This window comes from Anastrepha ludens, chromosome 2, assembly GCF_028408465.1.
Source record: "Anastrepha ludens isolate Willacy chromosome 2, idAnaLude1.1, whole genome shotgun sequence".
Classification (NCBI taxonomy): domain Eukaryota; kingdom Metazoa; phylum Arthropoda; class Insecta; order Diptera; family Tephritidae; genus Anastrepha; species Anastrepha ludens.
The window spans coordinates 51,216,992-51,241,298 of record NC_071498.1 but is presented as its reverse complement, the minus strand read 5'-3'; the positions used below and the strand labels follow the sequence as shown (position 1 = coordinate 51,241,298).

Below are 24,307 nucleotides of genomic sequence, written 5' to 3'. Positions count from 1 at the left end.
AACCGTCTGCCGTTCGGAGTAGGCTCAAAAGTGCAAGTCCTTCCATTTGTGGAACAACATCAAGTAAAATTTTCAATAATGTAGAAAAGTCCAAAATAAACAAGACACGACATAAAAGACAATGCACATTCGGGCCGCCCAAAATCATCGAAATTGTTCGTAAATTTATAAAAAATATACCGAAATCATCATTGAAATTCTTGGAATCAGAGTTGAATATCTCCAAGACATCGATTTATCGCATCTTAACTGATCATTTGGGCTTTCATTCGGCACAATTTAACTGAGAACCAAAAATTGCTCAGAATTCAACATTCGAAAGACCTCATTAAAAAGACGAGAACTTCCTTTCCAGCATTGTAACTGGTGATGAAACATGGTGTTTCCAACAAGAACCTGAAACTAAGCGATAAAGTTCCGAATGAAAAGCCCCAGACGAGCCACCACCCAAAACATCGCGTTTGGAGAAGTCAAAAATGAAGTCGATGCTCATATGTTTTTCGATTCCAAGGGAATTATCCACAAGGAGTTCGTGCCCACGGGCCAAACCGTCAATGCAATTCTCTATCTTGGCGTTTTGAAGTATTTGTTGCATCGCATTCGTCAAATACGCCCTGAATACCGCGAAGAAAGAAGCTGGCGCTTATTGCATGTAATGCACCATCTCATCGATCCACTTTTGTCACTGATTTTTTGACTAGAAATCGAATTTTAACCATTAGCAACTCACCGTATTCGCTTGATATGGCTCTCTGTGACTTCTACCTTTTCAGAAAATTGCACTTGGTCATGAAAGGAAAACGGTGTGCGTCCGTAGAGGCCATCCAAAAGTCTTATACCGACATCCTGAAGGACATTCCGGTCAATGACGCTTTTAGAAAAAAATTGTTCTTCATTTTGGTGTTTCACCGATATTCGAACCTACGTTCTCTCTGAATTCCGAATAGTAGTCACGCACCAACTCATTCCGCTACAGCGGCCTCCGAGTCATACTTTATGTTAATTTCTGCGCAAGCTGTGATGGCAATCAGCTCCAAATCAATTGAATTTGCCTTGATAACTGCTTGACCATCCATATTTGTCTTCCCTTAAGTTTTTGCTGAACCATTGCCCAAGCCATATGGACTCCACCAAAATAATGAGGGGTTTCTGGCCAAGTATGGGATTCCAGTGTTAAACCATTCGTCTAATTTAGCGGTTCTTGAACCATGCGACCTCTATGCACTTCCTAAAGTGCCATTTACATTAGCAGAAAGAATATTTGATTCCTTTTAAGCAGTAAAAGATAAAGCGGTTCTGAATGAGTATGACAAAAGTAAAATCTTTCAACACTGTTTCGAAAGATGAAAGCTTCGATGAAAAATGAGTCTGGCACTTTGTAGACGGTGAGGTGAGGTGTATGTTGAAGATGATAATGAGAAAACTAAATGAAATGCTTTACAGCATCAGTCTCGTTATTTAGGTAGCCATACCTCGTATGCATACTTAGCTGCAAGCACATGCACATACACACTCGTGATAGACTGTTCACTAGACAGTATTTGTATGTTGGTGCAAGTTTGTCTTGCTATTTGTTCTTTGTTAGTTTTTTGAGTTGCGGTTGATTGAAAATTTTGATAGCATTGCTGGCTACAATGTTGCTGTTGCTGCTGATGTTAGCAACCATGTTTTTTCGACCGCTCTTATAACTGTAAGCTGATGACGATCTGCGTCAACAATTTTCATTGCTGCGAGTGTAGTGGTTTGTAGCCGACATGATGCTTTGAGGCAATTTTATTAAGTAGTGTCGCATTGGCGACGGTTTCTCTGTTTTGCTTCCAAAGAGCTTTCTGCTATAGTACTAAGTTTACTTATATCCTTTCTTCTTTCTGCCAATACTTTTTTTTGTGTTTTTTTGTATTGCTTTAATGAAGGCAATGAACCTTTCGCTGGCCAAGACAGCACAAGCAGCTTTCTTTTCGTTTGACTTTTGCTAATTCAAATTTGCAACGTGCTTTAAGTGGGCTTCCTCTTTCTCTCTCTCTCTCTCTCTTTCGCTAGCTTTTTCTCTCACTCCTTTGCTAAAGCATCATATTACTTATACTATGCCGCTGTCTGGCTGTGCAACATTTAATTGACATCTTGTGGCACGTAGCATTTAATTGCATCAGTTTATGTATGCATGGGTTTGCAGTTGTGTGTATAGTATGTATGTATGTACGGCAAGAGAACGAACCGAAAATTGACTGAGCTAATTAGACGCAAATGTAATGCTTTGAATTTCAAATATGCAAGCCTTTGCAACAACTTTTTACCAACTAAATGGTAGTAGAAAAAAATTATTTTTGCGTGCGTTTTCATTCGCTCCGGACAGCAACGAGTTTCGAGTTATGTAAAATGTTTTGAGTTATTCGAAAACTTTTTTCTTCCTGATTGCTTACAAATCTAGAGTTTTTTCTGGCGGCTGTGCTGCTGGTGCTGCTGCTGCTGTTGTTTGTGGCAGGCTAATTGGACCATATTATGAGCCATTAGCACCGCTACCAGGCAGGAGTGCCAACGAATCAACTCCATCAATAAAGCCGTCTCAACTGGTGCACCGTATAATTACCGGCAATTTCGGTTGTATACAAATATTATTGCGCTATTTGCTGCAAATGTTACTAATTAAATTTTGCATAATAGTAGCGGTAAGAAAAAGTATGGTTCCATGTCCGGTGTTTTTAGAAAATATGGAAAATAAAACAAAAATGTTAAGTCATTCAAGTCTACTACGAAAATTGTGGGTCTGGAAAAACCACATGTCTCATATGCATTATCCGGATATTTTCGGTTATTATAATAGTCCAACAGAAACGAGCAGACTATAAAATTTAATCGAAAAATTGGAACCTATGGTCTGGTTTCGGTACAAGATGTAAGCAATATAATACTTGTTCGTTCGTTGTTGTTGTTTTTGTAGTAGTTCAGAAAGACCTGCCAGTAAGGTGTAATCACCGAACGTCATCGTCTAACTCATCTAACGGTAGGCCCATTAAATGTGCTTTTTCGACAGGTTAGATTCATAGTTAGAGGGGTGTTAGGTGAGTGGGTTTGAGAGGTCAATTGAATAAATGACTAGTTAAGAGCTTAACCAACCACAAAATCCTGAACATAACTGAGCCAAGATAACATAGCTCTCACGAGGCAGCTGAAACACTTCGCCTAGTGCGCTGAGCCTCACCCCTCAATACTCGCTCGTCAAAGCCGCTGGTGCGCAATGTGGCCTGATGATGCGGCATTTGGTTTCCAACAAACCAGAGCCCAAAATTAATCGCAAAATTTGTATTTCACTTCAAATCATAAAGAACTCAAACGTCTAAGAAATGTAAAGAATGAATTTTATAAAAAACAAAAGCATTCTAATGATGCCGATTGTCGTAAGCGGTATGTGTTCAACAGAAGCTAATTCAATAAGCTCAATAAATTTTTGTACCGAAGATATATTCATAATGTAGAGAGCAATATTAAATGTAATCCACAATCCTTTTGGTGTTACGTAAAATCTAGGAAAAACTGTTCAAATATACCTGCGATCGTTCCTGTCAATCTCTTTGCTAATTTTTTTTCTTCGCGCTTTATTTCAGGCAATACGGATTTTGAGTTTGGTCAAGATGCCCTGCCTAATTTAGATACTTCCATCAACTTTGGAAATTTGACTGACGAGCATGTCATTGTTAGCATAAATCAGCCTAAGCCTTCCACTAGTAACGATGTTGATGGTCTATCGGTTATTCTAATTAAAAGTTGCCCAGCTTTGATTACGCCTTTAAAGCTCATTTTCACTTGTCACTTTTGGCCGGAGTTTTCATTGAAGACTGGAAATTAACTATTAAAAAGGCGTAAATTTGATAGAGTACGCAAAAACAAAAAGAACAGCACTAGCTCAAGGCCATCAGCAAATTGAAATTTGAAGTACTTGCTTTCTTTGCGCATGAAAGGTTGTAAACATTTTCATAAACAAGTTTCGAATATTTTTTTTTATTTTTTTATATTTTTTTTTGTTTTGTTTTTTATTTGCGAAATTCAGTAAATAAAAAAATCACTATTACAAGAAACAAATTTTTTACCGTAAAGAAAAAAAAATCAGAAACTATTTTACTTTTTTCCGCCGCTATAATAGTCTAACACCTTAATTCGCCGCGTTTATCAAGCAGTTGTAATTCGTTTAGGCGAGAAGCTTTCTGATGCAATTCTCAACCGAATTAGTGAAATTTTACTGCTTTACGAACTGGTAGAATGTAGTGATAGAAATTTTTTTTGTTTACTGGCGGTTAATCCTCGACATGAAATGGTATAGCTGCGAGTGCACTGAAAAAACTTCCCATTAAAATTATCTGTTATTCGGAATCGGCATAAAACTGTTGGTACCGCCATATGTAGGACAATATGAAGCCCCATAACCTAAATTGGCGTTGAAGCGACGAGTGTTCGATAAATGAGATTTTCCGAATACTTCCCTGATGAAGCTTTAATATTTCGACTCTTGAAATTTGTGATCACATAAAAATTTTATGTTTTTTATTTATTTATTTGGTAGAAATACCATTGCATGTAAATGATGATATTAAAAGCACGCACATTACATAAAAGCTGAAGATCTATCATTTTTGCAACTGGCTTCGTACATCAATCATATATGGCACTTGTAAACTGGAAAGCTGCAGTATACACACAGACCAGCAACTGGGCTCCCGAAGGTCAAAACAAAGATTTACAATTAGCAAAAACAGCACTCCATCAACATTAAGTCCATTGTACAGCACTCGGGTTCCCAAGAAATCTAGAGTATATCTTGTGGTGCCAAGGAGCCAAGGTGGTCGCTTCTTAATACATCAATGCCAAAGGCCTCAAGCCTGATTCGAGCGAAGGCCGGGCATCCTCCTCTGCACACGCTTGGCAGAGTGCACTGTCTGAGATGCCTACCTTTTCCGTGTGCTTCGCCATAGCAAGTGGCCCGTCACCAGTCCAACCAGCTCTTTACAGTCCCTTCTGCTTAGTGACAGGAGCAACTGCGACAATCGGTCGGACATGACAGATAACATCAGTTTTGTCCATCTGCAGCTTCTTTCATGTCCATCTGCCAAGCTCACGTGTGGGTTGAAGTGAAGCGTTTGCTGTGGTTTAAGTGTAAACCCGAGAAAAACGGAACTAATGCTATTCACTAAGAAAACCAAGGTACCAAACTTTAATCTCCCAAAACTAAACGGTGTTAGTCTTACGCTAACCCAAAACTAGACCCCAAACTCAACTGGAAGTCGAACGTAGAGTAAAGGGTAAAGAAAGCGAATATAGCACTTTACACGTGTAAGAGAATGTTAGGTAAAACATGGGGTCTCTGCTAAGCGCTCCTGTGGTTAAGATACAGTCCTACTGAAGCGCTTAATATACTAACTCATCTGCTGCCATTAGATTTAGGAAGCTGGACAACAAGGTCGTACGGTCATAGCAAGATCCTCCTACAGGGACCCTCGCTGCTCAAAAACAGATCAGACTACACTGTCCGCGACCTTAACTTCAAGAAAGACTTTACGGTACGTTTTCCACCGAGAGCCGAATGGAGCAAAGGGAAGGTGATTGGAAGATACGGTATCGAAATCTATACCGACGGTTCTAAGACGAACTGTGGTGCGGGAGCTGGCTTCCATTCGGAACCACTCAGCCCATCTCAGTCAATTCGTCTTCCTGACTATGCCAGCGTGTTCCAGGCAGAACTTTTAGCGATCAGAGAAGCATGCAAATCCCTAATACTCTACAAGGAAGTTGTGTAAGAGTAGCTATCTTCTCAGACAGTCAAGCAGCTATAAAGGCCTTAGACTCCAACTCCATTCCATCCAAACTAGTCTTACAGTGTAGAGAGGAGCTGGAACTGCTTAGTCATTGCCTTGAAATTACTCTGATATGGGTTCCCGGCCATAGGAACATTCGGGGTAATGAGATAGCGGATGAGCTAGCAAGAAAAGGTTCGACACTAGACTTAGCAAAGGCGGTGGCAGTATTCAACCCACTGAACACAATAAAAGCATCCATTGCTTCATACTATCATGCTTTAGCCGAAAGAAGATGGAAGCAACTAACTACATGTATTACAACAAAGAACACATGGCCGTCATACAAAATCCAAAGGATACTCTAGGCCAAACATCTCTCGCATCACTACAACTCTTACAGGCCGTTGGAAAATAAGGGATCATGCAGCTAGACTCAACCTACCCTTCAATCCTATCTGCAGAAGCTGTTAAGCGAAAGGGGTGAAGGAAAGACTTTTCCAGAACTTATGTGAATGTCCAGGGCTGGCTAGGGCACGACTCCGTTCCTTCGGTAAGCCATTCTTACAGCACATTAAGGTAATCTCAGACATAGAGATGAAGGATTTGCTGCTATACTTGGACCTCACGAAATGGATCTGATGCACACACAAAAAAAAAACAAAAAAAACAAAAAAAAAAACATCATGATACGAGAACGGTGGTAGTAAAACGGCGCTGGTCACTAATTAGGATTATTTCAGTGGAAATATTCAACCATTCCAACAACAACAACAACCCGTTTGCTAACCAAGGCTTTGATGGTTACAGAAGGGAGTGAAAGAACGGGCTCCGGGCCAAAGAAGTTGTCCTAGCTAAATAGTCAGAGGTATCTTTATCCGCGACACTGACGTGTCCCGGGACCCACGTTAACATCAGAATATTATATCTGCCGACATAGTTTGGCGTGGATTTACAGGACTCAACCACCTTTGAAGTGGTTGAAGGGCTGTCTAAAGCAATGAGCGCAGCTTTGGTGTCGCTGTAGACTCATACAGATCTGCCTCTCCATCTGTTTTCCACAACAAAGTTCATTGCTTGATGAAGAGCATACACTGTATCTCTTTTCAAGTACGACTCCTGATGGCATGGAGTCAAGCAGCATGGAGGGAGTCGTCGGATAAAGTTAAGTTGAAATGCATTCAAAAATAAAATTTGATGATTTTTTTATTACGTTATGCAAATAACTTTTTCGCCTCTTTGCTGTTGTTGCTCGTCTTTCTATACTCAGAGTACGCATAAGCCTAACTTTCGTACGAAATAAAAATATTTCGTTTAATCCGCTTTGACGTTAACCATCAAATATTGCCTCATCTTATTTCACCTTGTCAAGAATTGTTTGCCATACTCGTACCATGTAATTCCGTGCTTTTTTTACCGATGCATACTAATTTCACTTTATTATACGCTAATTTACTCATCGCATGTTGTCTTTCCAAAGCATTATCCACCGATAAAGCCACCTTGAATCCCCTGGTCGGTGTTGTAATTATTATTTTATAACAATTAAGTCACCCTTTCATTCATGTAGTTATTTTTGATTTTCTCACGCGAAATTTCCAGTTCTCAGCAACTCGTGTTTCTCTGGACTATTTATCACACTCACCACTTTTTAATAACTACTCTTTGCTTTTCACATTTATCTTTATTTTAATTTACAAACATTTTTTTTTTGCTGACCGAACAATGATGCCCCTCTTTTATTGTATCTGCAGACAATTGTCTCATTTTCATCGTTTCAATCTTTGCAGGCATGGAGAAAATTTCATTTACCTTCATTTAAAGCGAACATAACAAACAATTGTAATAATTCAGTCACTTTGTTTTCAATTTTGTTGTCTCTTCTGCGTTTTTTGTGCTTGTAATGAGCGTAAAATATTTTCATAACATTACGGCATTGTCTGCGCTTGCATGCCGCAAATGCCGCAGTCGAGCTATAACAAAAAAAAAATTTGTATATTCTTTAATTTTAGTCTGAACACTGTGTAAAGGCTTTGTTTCGTTTGCTTTTTTTTGTGCCTTTGTTGTCCGTCACAATTTATTCTTCTGTCCACTTTCTGTGGCTGTGCAGTGTGTGAACCATTTAAGCGTTTAACAACGCTCAATTGTTTCTCCGTTCATGGCATCCCCACTGACTTGTCCCCATACTCGCTGGCTGTGCAATACATATACTTATATACACATGTATTTACGTAGATATGTGTGTATGCATATGCCAAATTGCGCAAACCCCTACTTACTTGAAACTCTTTGCTCTTGTGCACTTGTTTGTTCCAGGTTTTAGTCACACTTTCCATGTCTTTCATGCACATTTGCCAAGTTAATATTTGCGGACACTCACTTGCTTTCCACCCTACCCTGGCTTGTTTTAAATATTTGTTATTTTTTTTTTTGCCTCTGTTCATACAGGGTGGTCTGATATAAAAGCCGGGACTTTTGCTTCTCTCGAGAGAAAAATCTTGCAATTATAAATTCCACATGAAAAACGGAGAGAAGAAATTTCGAATTTCGAACTTTTGTTTAATATATCTGACAGTTCTTAACAAAATTAAGAAAAAGGGTTTCTCAAATCTGAAAATGCACAGCTTCGCAATATTTGTTACTGCCGCCGTTATTTCTTCAAACATCGCTCGCTGAATCTTCGTTCAACTTATCCTGCTACAGTATCGAGAACGTAATTGTGCCAGAGAGTGATTCGTGCTGCACCGGTGGGCTGCTAACCGTTAAAATTTGATTAGTGGCGGCAGCAACACGTAGCCACATACCGTTTGGACCACTCCCTATGTGAGCAGGTCTTAAGATGGCACCATCCGTTGCACTTATTGCACCTAACCGAGGTGGAGTTTGGGTGGAGCCGTTTGTGGCAAATGCAGCAATAGAACCCTTCTGGTCCAAAAGTTTTCGGCCCAACATCTGCCACTGATATCCTCTTCACCTGGAAAAAATGATTGCCGAAGATTTTGACGAGCAGTACCCAGACGAGCGTATTTCTTTTGATCGGTCTCAACCTAAAAAAGATCAGAAGTTGATTAATTACATGCAAACCATGCAACAAACCAACCTTTTCCCACTTCGATATATTTTTTTTATCGGCGAACCTACCGAGTTCAGCTCTGTTCAGCGTGTCGCCAAAATCGGGCAACCTCTTCCTTGTCGTCTTAATGGAAGTCACGAGCGAAATTCGGTCTTCCATTAAGGTCAATCAAAGGCGAAATGGTTGATCGTTTCTTGTTATCGACATATAAATAGAAACTAAAACATTTGGATTTGTATGGCAGAGAAAAGAGAGAGAGAAAGAGTAAGAGAGTGCGAGTGCGACACGATGTATAGAATTCGGAGTTTCGGCTAACATAAGACCATTAATCGGCACTCAGCGATTTCAAGGAATCTGAGATAACCGGGGTTCTGGCAATGGTTTGTGATATAAGAACATAATGCAATTCAGACCCCGCCCATGTTACTTCTTTCCCGTCTGAGCAACGACTGATCGAACGAGGGTGTGAAAATGTGTTAAATGAGCGAGCACAATTCTGCTGCCGAATACCCGATGACATGGCAGACGAAGCTACTCTCACAATTTTGTTTCGGATGGGCAAACCTTGTAATCTATCATCCTTGCGAGTGCGAATTACTATCACTTTGTTACGCGGCTTGCATTTGACCGTTATATGGTGGCTATGTAGCAAATTGTTGAGCTCACAGCTGTGGGAATCCCTGCGCGAAGTCTTACTCCTACGGAGAAGATGATGCAATCTATGTATGTCTTCAATACATCATTTCATAAGTGAGTCGAGCATATAATGAGAATAAAATTAAATCGGGTATGTCCGAAAATTTTCGGAATAATTTTTTGTAGTTGGCAGCGTTGGTTGGACAGCCGAGACTCCGCGCGGTGAATTCAATGGGGAATCTAAGCTTCGAAATGATACTTATCTAAGTCGCTTGCAAGAAATGCTTGAAGTAGGATGGCGATCCGCTCAGAGGTATTGAGCAAAAAATATATCAGTCATTGGCTGGTTTTGCGTACAATAGGCAGCCACCGCAAAGACCTGATCTGGGGCCAGCAAGCTTCTTTCTATTTCTAAGAATCAAAAGAAATCTGAAACGAACTAGAAATGAGACCCCGCGGTGGTAAACCAAGTTTCGACGATGTCACTGAAGAAAATACCTAAGAATGATAGATTAGAAAATTGCGACAAGTATGAGCGTAATTCTGCCTGTGACGTAACAATACGAGCGCAAGAAAGAGAACAGCGTTATAGCGGAAATTCGCTCGTGAATAGAAATAAGAATTAAAAAAAAAATACAAAAATAAAATGAATACAACTATAAAATTAATAAATCAGCAAACCATCTGATTCTGTCAAAATCACTGCGAGTAGGATAACAGTTTTCGGGTGGTGCCAGTTCTGTATTTTTTCCACGTTGGAAGATACCCATTGGTGACTTCCAGGGAGCCTTCAATGATTTGGTGTGGCGTTGACAATGGTACGCCGAAGCAGGAGAAGATTTCTTTTCTGAAAATATTTCTAAACTTTACAACTCACCCGCTGATAACTCTTTATCGCTTCTCAATTAGGGCCTTACAGCAGGTGGAATGTGACGTTATATTTTCGGAGGAAGAGCAATTTCAACTATTTACAAACAAAATTGTTGTACCTGACGCTAATAAACTTTGGTGTATGTATATTACAGAGTGTTGGTAATATTGGTAAATTTACGCTGCAGGTCTGGGAGCGACACGAAATCGACTTGTTGTGGGCTCAAATCGAAGGCATGAGCTTAAGCGATCTTCAAATTCAGTAGGATGGCTCTTCAAGTTACTTATGAACGTACCGGGTATTTTTTAGCTGCATAAGAAATAACGACGGCCGTCGTAGCCGAATGGGTGCGTGATTACCATTCGGAATTCACAGAGAGAACGTTGGTTCGAATCTCTGTGAAACACCAAAATTAAGAAAAACAATTTTCTAATAGCGGTCCCCCTCGGCAGGCATTGGCAAACCTCCGAGTGTATTTCTGCCATGAAAAAGCTCCTCATAAAAATATCTACCGTTTGGAGTTGGCTTGAAACTGTAGGTCCCTCCATTTGTGGAACAACATCAAAACGCACACCACAAATAGGAGGAGGAGCTCGGCCAAACACCCAAAAAGGGTGTACGCGCCAATTATATATATATATATAAGAACTATCGATATTGATAACTATGGTTTGATAGCTGAGAATGGCAAACTGTGATAACATTTCTGTTTGTTTATTTGTTTAAAATTTTTCAAAAATGACCTTGTATTTGATGCACCCTTTATACCCCGCTATTGCCGCCTGCAATCTCTTTTTTTGTTTTGTTTTTTTTTTATGTTTTCACATCTGCCTATACTTATTTATCCCGGCTTAAAATCATCGAACTGCTAAATAACTAAATGCCCGTATGTTGCAGTAGCGCTGCTGGATATCAAGCGCATTTCAATGCTTTAGCGCAGCTTAGCTTAACGAACCATCGCTCCTCCCTCAATACAGCAGCAATACACTGAGTACATTCTTGAAGAAAAATAATAAAAAATAGACACATCAATTTTGTGGCGCAGGCAAAATAAAAGGAAAAACATAAAGCGTTAAAAAAAATTGATGGTCCACAAGTATAACGAATCCGACACCGCCGACGACCACTTCTTTGTACATTGCCATCATTTCGTTCTTATTTTTTTCTTCTTTCCCTGTACTTGTTGTTTTCGTTTGTTTGCACATTGCCTTTAAAAGTACAAAACGGTTTAGTTGGTTGGCCGTGTAACCGGTCGGCCGGTTAACTCTTATGTTCTTCTGCGTACATTCGCTTTAGTGCAGTGCCACTTGGCGTGGGTATTAACCTTATGTTGAAGGGCTCGTTCCAATTTTGTTGCAAGTAAATATGCTCGCTTTTCCACATACACTCGGACATACATACATACATATCCATGGTACATATTTATATAAGAGTTGGCAGGCAATCGGACAAAATATTTAGACATTTACTTGACTAGAGGGTCAGTAGACATTGGTGGACATTAATTTTGAATATAATTTTGTATGCATGCGATTGCCATAGTGGATTGAGCTCGATATACTATACCGTGGACGCGAAATACCAGATGAAAAAACAAATTCTAACTGCATTCGCACCTCGACAGGCAATGTCAAAACTTTGGGGCCGTTACTGTCATGGAATACCTCAGATTTCGGCAAAATAAAGCTTTAGCTGATAGATAAACACGCACACACGCCATGATCGAAAGAAAACAGGGGTAGCGTCATTCGTGAACGAGTTTCCTGCTCACAGGGAATTTGGCAGAATCAGCTGATTTGCTGACGTAATAATATAAGTTTTGTATTCGTTTTATTGTTGTACTATTTTTAATTTTTATATTTATTCACGAGCGAATTTCCCCTGTAACGCCGTTATCTTGCTTGTTTATTTATTGCTACGTCATATCCAGAATTATTCTCACGGCATTTGCAATCTCGTAATCTCAGAATGGACTACAAGATTGCGCCCATCAGATAGACGTGACGTCACGCTGGAAGAGTTGCATGGGAGAAATGTGAAAAACAGAAGAAAAAGAACCAAACAGAAAGGTAGAATGGGCTTTGATTAGAAGATTACGACCAGCAGTGGCTAATTACTTTTATATTAACCACTCCAAATGATGATGAAATTCACCACGTGTGTGATATTTAAACCCGCAATTTCCACAAGTGTAGCAAAAAAGTAAGAGCTCAGATGGGAAGGATTTGAAGCAATCCAAAGTCTTACCGCAGAGACACCTAACGTTCAATGCCCAGTAAGGAAATTTGAGAACTGCGACTTTGTTAGCCTTAAAAGCTCTCTCGAGCGCTCCCCATCTACCCGTGGCCAGAAAGATCTCTCGATCTCTCGACTTTGCACGTTTGCGCGCTAGCTCAGCGCTCGCTGAGTTTACGCGAGGACCATCTTTTCTGGAGTAGACCACAGGTTCTCAAGGGAACTCTAATCCTCCTGTTTTGAGAGTTCCAACTCATCAGCCCAGCAGTTTCCCTCTATGCTGCTATGACCGCGAACCCAGATGAGCCTAATATCGAAGTATTCGAGAAGTCAAGCATTCTCCAACTAATTTCGAACGTATAAACAACGAGTCCAAGGCCCTCCTTGCCGCTTGGCTGTTGTAGTAAATATTTACGTCTTTTACAGTAATTGTAGAAGTAAGCAACCAATCCACTGCTTCCTTAATTGCTGCTACCTACACTTTAAAGAAACTAGAGTTGCCAGGAAGCCTAAATTTCAGCTTGGTGGGAAGCTCCTCGCAGAATGATTTTCCGTAGTACATGGCGCCATCCGTAAACTTGTTTGCCGTGCCCTATCTTCAAATGTTGCACCCCGTCTACTTCTCCTTTGAGGTAATATGAGTGAAAAAATTCCGCTCGGACATAGCGTGGGTGAACAATGATCAAGCACCTTACAACACCTCAATCTGATTGCGACGCGTGCAGCGATAGATTTTCTTGCAATGTCCACGCGTGCCACATTGGGTCCGAAGCGTCCCACTGATTCCAATAAAGGCAGACCTTTGGGCCTTCTCCAGATTCTTAACTGATGCTCTCCTTTCCAGCGAATTCCACCAGACAAGGACTGCGTATAACAAAATTGGCTTAATAATGGTGTTATAAAGCCAAAATGGAACCTTAGAGGAGAGGTCTCATCTTTGCTGATGTAGGGGCCATCCATAAAAGGCAACTGTTGCCTTCCCCATACTCTCCTCAATGTAGGGCTTCCACGTTAACCCTCTGTCAAGAATTCGTAAATAAGACGAACTCCATCCACAATCTGCGGTCCATTTCACACCTAGTTTTAGTTAACCCTGCATCAGTTTGCCTATTGTGCCTTTTACTTCTATCATGGTGATCTTCAGAGCGTCCTTAGTACTATGAGATTTTGTATTAAGTTTTGTTTCAACCACACCCCACATATAAGAAGCAATAGAAATGCATTGCGAGTTTGGATGCGGCCATAAATCTGGCAACCAGTGATAGTGAGCCCATACTTAGCCTTTCTTGCCGTGCAAGCAGCTGCCGGGTTGCTGCTGAGCATGTCTTCATCCAAGGTCTAAGAACAAAGCACCCAATTATCCTCTTTGGACCCTTTCTGGCATGTGGCGCTTCCAGGATCTTTGTTCTTTGTCTTGCTGTCGACTGATCGTTGTAATAACACCTCACCATCTAATGCTGTTAATCAGGTTTTCAGGCTTTTGCATCGATACAAAAATTCTCGAGGAAGTATTTGTGTTTTGTATGAAAGAAAAAGCTCTGCCAAAAAAATAGTAAAAATCAACGGAAGTCATTTGAAGTCTGCGCTTTGTTATAATAAATTTCAGTGGACTACAGCACTGCATATCCAGAAAAATTCTCAAAGTTAAATTGGAAATCTTGAGAAATAATTTACTTTCTGCAAAAAAGTACACCTTATAAATGTCCTATTGTATATGATGTGACTTCTATTTCCTACAGGTGAATGCACATAAGCGAATTTAACGAACACATAAATATTACCTGGCTTGTAGGTATATCTATGCACTTACTAATACAGTCACTAAAGAACTAAGCACTGCACATTTATTCATGTGTTTTAAGCTACGCGCGTGGAAAATCGTTTTTTGTCTGCCTGCCTGTCCCTGAAATCAATAAATTGCGACCTTCTCGCTTTTTTCGCAAACATTTTGCACCCTCCTTTACTCGCTAGCGCGTTTTTACTTTGGGCATTTATTTTATTTTTTCATCATATATTTTTTTAATTTGTTTTTCATTTCGAGCCCGTGCGTACTCTTGCCCCGGAGTCTAAAGAGCTTTGTTGTGACTAAACGGTTATTTGTAACATTCTAATGAAATCGATTCAGAAATAAGGATGGACTAATGAAGAATGTTTTCTGTTTGCCGATATATAATTCTACTCTTCAATTGCCTACTTAGGCCCGCTTAGCACTATTCCATGTTGGATATCAGTAATTGTTCGAAAATTTTAAAGTATGCAATTTTATAGTCTATTGACTTTGGTGTAATAAAGCGCCGGTTTAAAGTGGTTCAAAACTTCGCGTTGCTTTTTGAGAATTTTTCTTTGTCGGCAGTATTGTGCATTTGCTCCATATAACAAAATTTGGAGCATTCGTTAAATGAAAGAAAATGGCTAAACAATTTTAAAAAGTTAACACGAATTCGCAGTCACCTCAAAATTGCAATTTGTCACACTAAAATTGAATCAGCAGTAAAAATTATACCAAACCTTGTTATAAAAATTCTGCTTAAAATGTTTGAAATTTTGGTTGCAAATCTGAAGAATTTTCATAATTTTTGCACTACAGTTGAAAAAATTGTGTAATGAGTTCAGGCTTTTATAAAAAATTATTTTGAAAAATATAAAATAATATATTTTTATTATTATAATTAAAAAAAGATACGCTTCAAAAATATATGTAAAACTGACCACAAAAAATGAATTTGACTATACAAAAAAATTCTAAACTCTCCAAACGAAATCTTAAACATTCAAAAATATACTCGCACAGGACAATCAATAATCAAAATTGTTGTGTAAATTTGTTGGTATAACAAAAAACGTTAGCTACATTTTTTTGCAACTCTTCTCTAACATATCTGGGAAATGCTAATGGCACCGCCCGCTGTTAAATAAAAGTTGGTACTCGCATAAGAGAGGCCATATCTCTAATCAAAATGCAATAATTCCAATCTAAAAAGAGGTACTAAATGAAATTTTATTTATTTATTTAATTAAAAATTAAAATAAAAATGTGATTTTATAATTAGAAAAAAAAGTAGTACTAATGGCTGGGTTTACGACTCTGGTGGTAAATTTATTAAAAGATACTTATATGATGCTATCATGCGGACATAAAAGCTCTGTTTATTGGTGGATGGAGGAAATAGCCGAATTGAGACGAGACTCTCTTCACCTCAGACGGAAATACGTTAGAGACAGACGAACCGGGCAAGCCACTGTGGATACAAGAGTGGAAAGAAGCAGCTAAAGGCCGCTATTACAAATATCAAGAAAGAAAGAAGCGAGGAACTCCGAGCAAGGGATCCCTGGGGACTTGGATACAAGATTGTGGTGAAGAAACTAAAAATTAGGATATATACACCGAAACTAAGCTCGAATGCGATGGACAACATAGTAAAAAAAACTCTTTCCAAGTCCCGAATTCAGGGAAGGCATTGAGCGTCAAATAAAAGCGACAGAAGAACATTGAACATTCACCAGCGAGGAACTCCAGTCAGCTGTGAGCAAAATTAAAAACAGCAAGGCAGCAGAACCGGATGGAGTACCCGCAGAAGTTCTCAAGGAAATCGCAAAAATTAACCCACAAGTCTTATTAGACATATAGAACGCCTGTTTAAGAGAGGGAACTTTCGAATAAATCTGGAATAAGCAGCAGCACGTGCTAATAAGCAAGGGGAAAGGCAACCCAAACCCTCCATCAACGTCGGCCATTACGGATGCTCGACACAGCAGGCAAGCTCCTTGAAAGACTGATCAAGCCTCGACTGGCCACATCCATAGATAATGCCAGAAGACTATCAGCAAGACAGCACGGCTTTAGACTCGGAAAGTATACAATAGGCGCAATCGAAATTGTCATAAATAGCATAGGAGCAGCGTAACAAGGCAGTGTACAATCCAGAAGCATAGTATTCCTTGCCACCTTAGATATAAGGAACGCTTTCAATAGCGTAAGATAGGCGGGCATATTGGCCATCTTTGAGCTAAGATTCAGAATTCCGCATAATGAAGAATTACTTACGAGATCGCAAGCACGTCTATCAAACTCCACAGGGTTCTCGCTGTATAGACGTCACATCTGGAACAACACAAGTAGCAATTCTCGATTCCGACTTGTGAAACATTAGCTATTATGAGATATTCAAAATAAAAATGCCAGATAGTACCTTTCTAATCGGATGCGCGGACGATATCCCCGCAGTCATCACAGCACAGAACCTTGAAGAAGCTCGTAAAAAAGTTCACTATGTAATGATACGGACACAAATGTGGCTAGATTTACGTGACGTCAAATTAGCCAGAGAGACAACGGAGTTAGTACTTCTAACCAAGAAGCACATCCACTATAAGTTAGCATGCAAACTTGCTCCAATACGCTAACCACGAAAGAGATGCTGAAGTACCTAAGCATACGACTTGATCCAAGACTAACTTTTTGAGTTCAAATAAAACACGCAGCAGAGAAAGCCGCTAAGATTGCATCCCTACTCAGTAGACTAATGGCAAACATAGAGAGACCAACCTAAAAGTAAGGGGAAATAATGATGCCTACCAAGCTCTCCGTTCTTTTATGCGAGGCTGAACTGTGGGCTAATGCGCAACGGGCAAATCACCGAACGACGGTATAATGAACGACTGCTCTGAGATTGTATCCACCTACCGCATAGTATCAGAGCCAGCAGTTTAAGTTATTATCGATTTAATACCAATAGATTTACTAACCTTTGAGGGGAAAAAGTTGTGCGCATTACAGAACGAGAGGATGGAAAAAGGAATTAGCAAACCTGCAGCGTTCGAAATAAAGAACGAAACGATAAGGTTATGGCAAGACCGCTGGAGGAACGAAACACGGCAGATGGACGGCCAGGCTAATAAAATACGTCATGGAACAGCAGGAACTTCGGTGATGTCAATTTTTATGCAACCCCAGTGCTTTCGGGGAACGGATATTTTCAGAAATAGCTGTTCAAATATACAGGTGACGCAGCCGAAGATTCAACATCACCTTTTTTCCAAATCACGCGGTGGGAAGAACAACATCGAACGTTGGAGAATGTAATAAGCCACAGCCAGTGGAAGTGTATTCCATAAAAAGCTAAGCCGCTAGGAAACCTGGGAAATCATTAGTAGTTTTGCGGAAAAAATTCTCCGTATGCAGAAGCAAGAACTGGACGCTGGCACACAGGTATAGATCTTGTAATAAGGAAGATTAAACGCGACTCTGAAGTAATGCGAACGCGGTTCCAGATGGGGCGACAACACCAAACGAGGTAGAGTTTTTTAGTCTCCGCACATACCATTGTCGCGACGGCAGCTTTGATGATGCATTAGGCATTTTAAACCTCCTCATTCGCAAGAAAGAAAACCGAACTTTGACACATCTTTACTTGTTTTGATTCCTTTTGTTTATTTTGATTTTAGCTTTTTTTCGTTTTCTTTTTTCAGTTATAATCAGCAACGATGGCCTTTCCTATGTCGTTTTTTCTTTGAAGTTCTACTCTATGCTGTTTATTTTACAGCTTTTACACCAAATTTCTTCTTATGCTAGATTTCTTTTTCTTTACGATTTTATTGGTAATGCTTCTCTTTATTTTCTTTTCTTGCAGTTTATTGAAATGCCATTTCATACCATCTAACGCAGTGGAAAATATCAGTCAACTAGAGGTAAGTAACAGCTAACTTTGTGGCATAGAGCATAAATGTATGACTGTATATATGTATGTGTGCGGACATATTGCTCGTCTGACACAAGACTCTACTAACGAAAGACAAAACAAACAATACGATATGTACCTTCGTGCTCCATCTAACCGTGCAACTGTTTGTGGTATAAAATACTGGCTGTGGTTGGGGGTTTTGATTGCGATTGTGCGGTTGTGTCTTAAAATTTGAGTTTGACTTTATATGGCAGTCGAGCAGGCTGGGTAGCAAACTAAGGCAGTGACAGAGTTCCATTGCGGCTTTACGGCTTACAAGCTTGTAAAAGTCACTCAGCATCATTGTCGTTTGCAGCGACGCAATCGCCATCAGCGTCGATGTTTATGTTGTGGTTGTTGTTATTATTATTATTTGTGTTGTTGTATGATACGCTGCTCTGCTCTGTGGATGCGCTTACATTTTCAGTTTTGAAGTTCTTAAGTTTATTGTGCAGATTGGTAGATTGTAATCTCTACAACACAACGCATCACCCTACAGGGATTTTCATTGGTTGCCCAACTACTAAGTGTACATACATATTTACGCGTCTATGTGTACATATGTACTGCAGTATGCACATATTCATAAGCGGGTTAAGCGATTCGACTGCGACAATGAGTACAGCGTGCAAGAATGATCGTGGCATATTTAATTGCTGGAAAAAAGCGAAAAAAATAAACTCAGGGTATCATCCTTTGAAATGGGCAGTGAAAATAAAACTCGTGGTTGTTATTGTCAATTAAAATCGCAGATAATATGAAAAAAGATTATCAAAATAATTGCTCTACAAATTCTTAAATAATAACGGTAAAATTTTATGTACTTCATAATGTGCTTTAATTACCCGCTTAACCAAAAAAATGGTGCAATTATCGCCAATGTGCACTTAAATTAAAAAAACAAATACAATTTTGCCGATAAGGATTTTTATAATACACGTTTTTACTTGTATGCCATGAAAGGCGGCGGCCGTCGTAGCCGAATCGGTTGGTGCGTGACTACCATTCGAAATTCAGAGAGAACTTAGGTTCGAATCTCGGTGAAAGATCAAAACTTAAGAAAAAGTTACCGCCCCTCGGCAGGCAATGGCAATCCTCCGAGTGTATTTCTGTCATAAAAAAGCTCCTCATAGAAATATCTGCCGTTCGGACTCGGCTTGAAACTGTAGTTCCCTCCATTTGTGGAGCAACGTCAAGACGGACGCCACAAATACGAGGAGGAGCTCGGCCAAACATCCAAAAAGGGTGTACGAACCAATTATATATACATTATATATATTATATTTATATAATGAAAGCTGTGTTGCGTTAATAACAGCGTGGCATATTCCAAAATTTCGACTATTTATTAATTAAGGCCGGCGGGCCAATTAAAAGGTCAAAAAAATCGATTTTTTTTTCCTGAAATCAATAGCTTAGATATTCAAGAACATGAGACACAAATTTTCAGAGTTAAATTCCAAGTATTTGCAGAGCTACAGAGCCGAGCGTAGTGCGGCGTCGAGCAACCGTGCGCTTATTGTTGTAGTTTGAAGCGCGTTTTCTCGGCTTTTCATTTTCACGATTTTACCTAATTTATGTACACGATTGCAAAAAAACTAAACGAGCTATCCATCTCATTCAAAATGCGTTATCTTCAGTATTGTTTTCTCTTCTATGTGAACTAAAAAAAACATCCAAAAACTTGTTTTAAGCGACTTTTTTACCCAGTTGAAGAGTTTTTTTTTTCCCTTGAAAAACCACTTTTTTTTCTACCTTCCCCAAAAATTCGAATTTTACGTGTTTCTCCCAATTTTCTTAGTTCACATCGAAGATAATTACATTAAAATTAATAATCTTTTTGTTTTTTGTTTTCAGATGAAAATTGCAAGTTGTATCTTGTACAGAAGTTGGATACTTCAGTGGCAAGGCGCTCTGGGAATCTATTGATAACTCGGCTTACAATATATTGTTGGAGATTGTACAAATTTTTTTTTTTTTAGTTCAAATATATATTAAACTATCCCCAAAACTTCATTTGGCTAATTGTTTTTTTTCTCATCCTACAACGCTTCGCGAAAACTACTGAATTTAGGACATCTAATTGGCCCGCCGGCCTTAAAGTTTTTTTTTAAATTTTATTTTATGAATATATTTCATGCTGCAACAAAAACCACATAAAGACCAAAGTTTAAAACTTGGTAATATATAAAATTGTGCAAAATTCAACAAATTTTCATCAACCTTTCCAACTCAGTCAGATTTTTTTGCAATTTTTCAAGTATGCAACAAACAGAAAACGAATGCCCGAAATTTTGTTATATGGAAAGAATTCATAGGATCGCTCGAAAAAAAAATGGCAAAAGACACTTTATTTTGCCGCATTTTTTTTTTTCTTTTTTTTTTAATTCTGATTAGAAATATTGATATTTTGATACAAATAGGCTGAGCATTGGTAATTTGAAACTTTAAGTTATATGTTTTTTTTTTAATAAAGAAATTAAATAAACAAATTTTCTAAAACTCTGTTTAGAAAGTTAAAAAGTTGGATGAATATTTGCTAATTTTTCTAATTTTAGTACAAAGCTTCGAACTTTGAGTTATAAATTTTTTTGGAGTATAAAATATATTTCTATAAAAACTAAACATGTATATAAAAATATTATATAAAATAAAATAAAATTATTTTTTTTTTTGTATTATATTTTTGATTAAAGAGTTTGACATTTAGATAAACATTTTTTGAGCTTCTTAAAATGATGGACAAAGTTTAAAACAAGTTAAGTTAAGTTATAAGGTTTTTCTTGTCATGTGAGCTAATTCTTATACGAAGGCAAAACCAAATCATAAGAAATAATATAAACAAATTTTAATGAAAATTTGTTAAATTTTTCACAATTTTGCACTAAGTTTTAAAATTTGGGTTATGTGGTTTTTCTTGCAGTAAGAGCTATATTCATATTGGAAAATTAATATTTTTTACAAGATAATAAAGATATTACATAAAAAATTGCTTCTAAAAATTGATTAACAAGTTTGAAGTTTTTATGAAAATTTGTATAATTTCTTAAATTTTTTAAAGTTTTTAAATTTTTGCGCAAGTTTGAAACTTTGAGTTGTAAAGTTTCTGTTGTAGTATAAAACCAATTTTATAAGAAAATATTAAAAAAAACTTTTTCTAAAAACCCTGACTAAAAAGTTTGAAATGATGAAAATTTGTTGATTTTCCTTTTAGTTTTTTGCAAAATTTGAAATTTTCATTTATAAGAATTTTGTTATAGTATAGTAGTTTTATAAAAAAATAAAAAAAATTCATTAAAATTGTTTTCTAAAAATTCTGTTTAATGAAAATTTGTTGAAACTTTTTAAATTTTGTATAAAGTTTAAAATTTCAATTTATAAAGATTTTGTTGTAGTGTAAACTAAAATTTTATAAAAAGTGAAGAAATTAAATTAAGTTTTTGTTTCAAAACTCTGATTAAAAGGTTTGAAATTTTTATGAAAATTTGTTGTTGTTTGTAACAAAATTATTAAAGTTTTGTGAGAAGTTGGAAAGTTTGAGTTATAAGGTTTATGTTCTTCTCTAATAAGAAAGTAAAAAAAATTCTAAAATTTCGGACTAAAAAGTTTGAAAATTGATAAACATTTGTTGAAACATTTTTTGAAATATTGTTGCAAAAACATTTGTTGCAAAATTTTGAACTTTTATTTATAAGGGGGTTTGTTTTATATAAAAATAAAAAAATTTAATAAAAATGTTTTTCTAAAAATGCTGCCATTTTGATGAACCGTTTTGGAAAATTTTAAACTTTTATATATTACAATACAAAGTTTGAAATTTTAAGTTTTGTGGTTTTTTGATGTCTGAAGTGTGAAGTCTTTGTGAATGTTTTGTTTTTTAATTGAGTTTAATTTGAATTATAAGGTTTTTGTTTTAAAATAATAAAAAAAATTAATAAAAATTCTGGCTATGAAGTTGGAAATTTTAGAAAAAAAAATATTCAAAACTTATCCATATGCAGTGTTGCTATTATTGTGCACAGAAATTTATATTATATTTCTTAATTTATTTTATAGTTTTCTTATATTTCTATTAATTAGGTATTTATCGTTGTTATTTCTTACTATTTTCTAAAAAAAAAGTCTAAGCAAAATACCTGTTCGTGAAGGGTGTGACTGATGAATTTTGCTACATAAAGAAACTCAAGCAACCTTCTTTGTAAATCATGTAATCAATTTTCTTTTTTTCATTTCAATAAAAAGATAAATGAGTTTTTAATGATTTTTAAAAATGGTACAATTTAAATTACCTTCACGCTGACTGCCGCATGTGTGGCAGCTTATCAAAAAAATGTTTCACTGTCTGCCGAGTTGAAGTGGGAATCGCCTCAATTATTGATGGAGTCTATTATATTAAATCATTAAAATTTTATAGTTTCACTTTGTAAATATCATTTGCAATAACCACACATGAAAAAATTGGAGAAGGATAGCTTTTTGTTTTTGTTAAGTAATTGTGTCTTGAACTTTTCTCTGCCATAAAAACCTGGATATATGTAAAATTGTCTTACCCGGTAGAAATTACAAGGAGTTTGAATAAATTCTGTTCCAGTGTAGTTAAGGTTAGTTTAAGGTACTTGACCACCTTGGAAAGCTAAAAAGGACAACATATTCAATAATTTTTTTTTTATGTTCTGTATAATATATTAAAATAAATTTTTTCTTAAATTTTTATTTAGAGCTTATATAATACAAAAAAAAATTGATTTATTAAAATTTCTTTTTTTAACATATATCCAGGAGGCGCCAAAGTCGAGGCCTGAAGAAAATCATGTCTTGCGGCGGACAGTTAATCTTAGAAATGGTAATTCTAAAACAAAAGAGAGAAACAAAATTTTCAAAAGGAAGGTTCCTTGCGTGAGAATTTACCACAAACTGACAAAAAAAAAAATAATAAAAAAATGGCGGATGTTTGAAAAAAAGTTAAGAAAACACCCCTGTTTTTCACAATGTTATGCTTAAAAAGCAATACTTTATTAACTTTTTTTTTGCAAAATGTGGTAAATTGGCATACAAAACATCTTAACAAATAAAACAAGACCAAAATCATTAAAATCGGCTAAGCAGTTTCGGAGATAAAGTGTCCGCCATTCGAAAAAAAGTAATTTCTGGAAAAACGCGTTTAAAGTTAAAACTTGCTATTTTCTTTCAGCTGAGTCAGCAAGTAATGAGTGCAGGATGCGCCTGCACATTTTCACTGATTTCACTTTGTTAGAATTCGAATTTAAAAAAACAGTTTCAGGTGATGATTTTTAAAAGTATAAGGATTGAAAAAATGTAAAAAAAAAAATTTAATTTTTTGAAACTTATAAGGTGGTCAAGTACCTTAAACAAAAATTCCCTAATGATTTGTAAGAATCCTTAAAGCGCGACCATTTGCTTCTAAAGGGATCAAACACTGGGTGCAATATCGGCTCAGAAAATTTCGAGCTCACAGTCACTTAATATTTGTGAATTTCCCACTTTAAAGTAATGAAGTTCTGTTTCGTGTTTCTTTCAAAATTCTGATATCAATTTGCACAGATAAATTCACTCAGTCATAGGGGACAGCATCCTGTGGCGTTGCCTGTCTAATGCTAAAAATACAAGAAATTCTCTGCTGATATCAATTTGTCTGATGGCAACCTATGTTATGCTAATGATTAATAAACGCCAGCAGTTCTGTTGTCTGCCAAGCTACTTATTCTTCTTTTTGGTTGGCGCGATAGCTGCGTCCGCGATATTGTCCGAGTTTAGAAAGACATAGAGTGTTAAGTTTGCTCTTCGATAGAGAACTTTACTACTCAGTTTTCTACTTAACTCAAAGTAGCACTTGTTGGCAAGAGAGATTCTCCGTTGGACTTCAAGACTGCAGCCAAGCTACTGCAACTTCCCATTATCCAAGCTGAGAGTTATTCATCGCACACCAATCGAATCGCATATCTGCTCTGACAATATGTGTCCTCTTGGA

General features: G+C 37.3%; 1 protein-coding gene across 4 annotated transcripts in view; it reads left to right on the top strand.

The window, feature by feature from the left end:
* LOC128870871 (alpha-mannosidase 2) overlaps nucleotides 1–24,307 on the top strand; it is a 147,211-nt gene that overhangs the window by 25,121 nt on the left and 97,783 nt on the right. For all 4 annotated transcript variants that reach the window (XM_054113291.1, XM_054113287.1, XM_054113288.1 and 1 more), the window contains one exon: nucleotides 18,229–18,286. The gene's annotated coding sequence lies outside the window, so the exon portion shown is untranslated. The remainder of the gene's footprint in view (nucleotides 1–18,228; nucleotides 18,287–24,307) is intronic.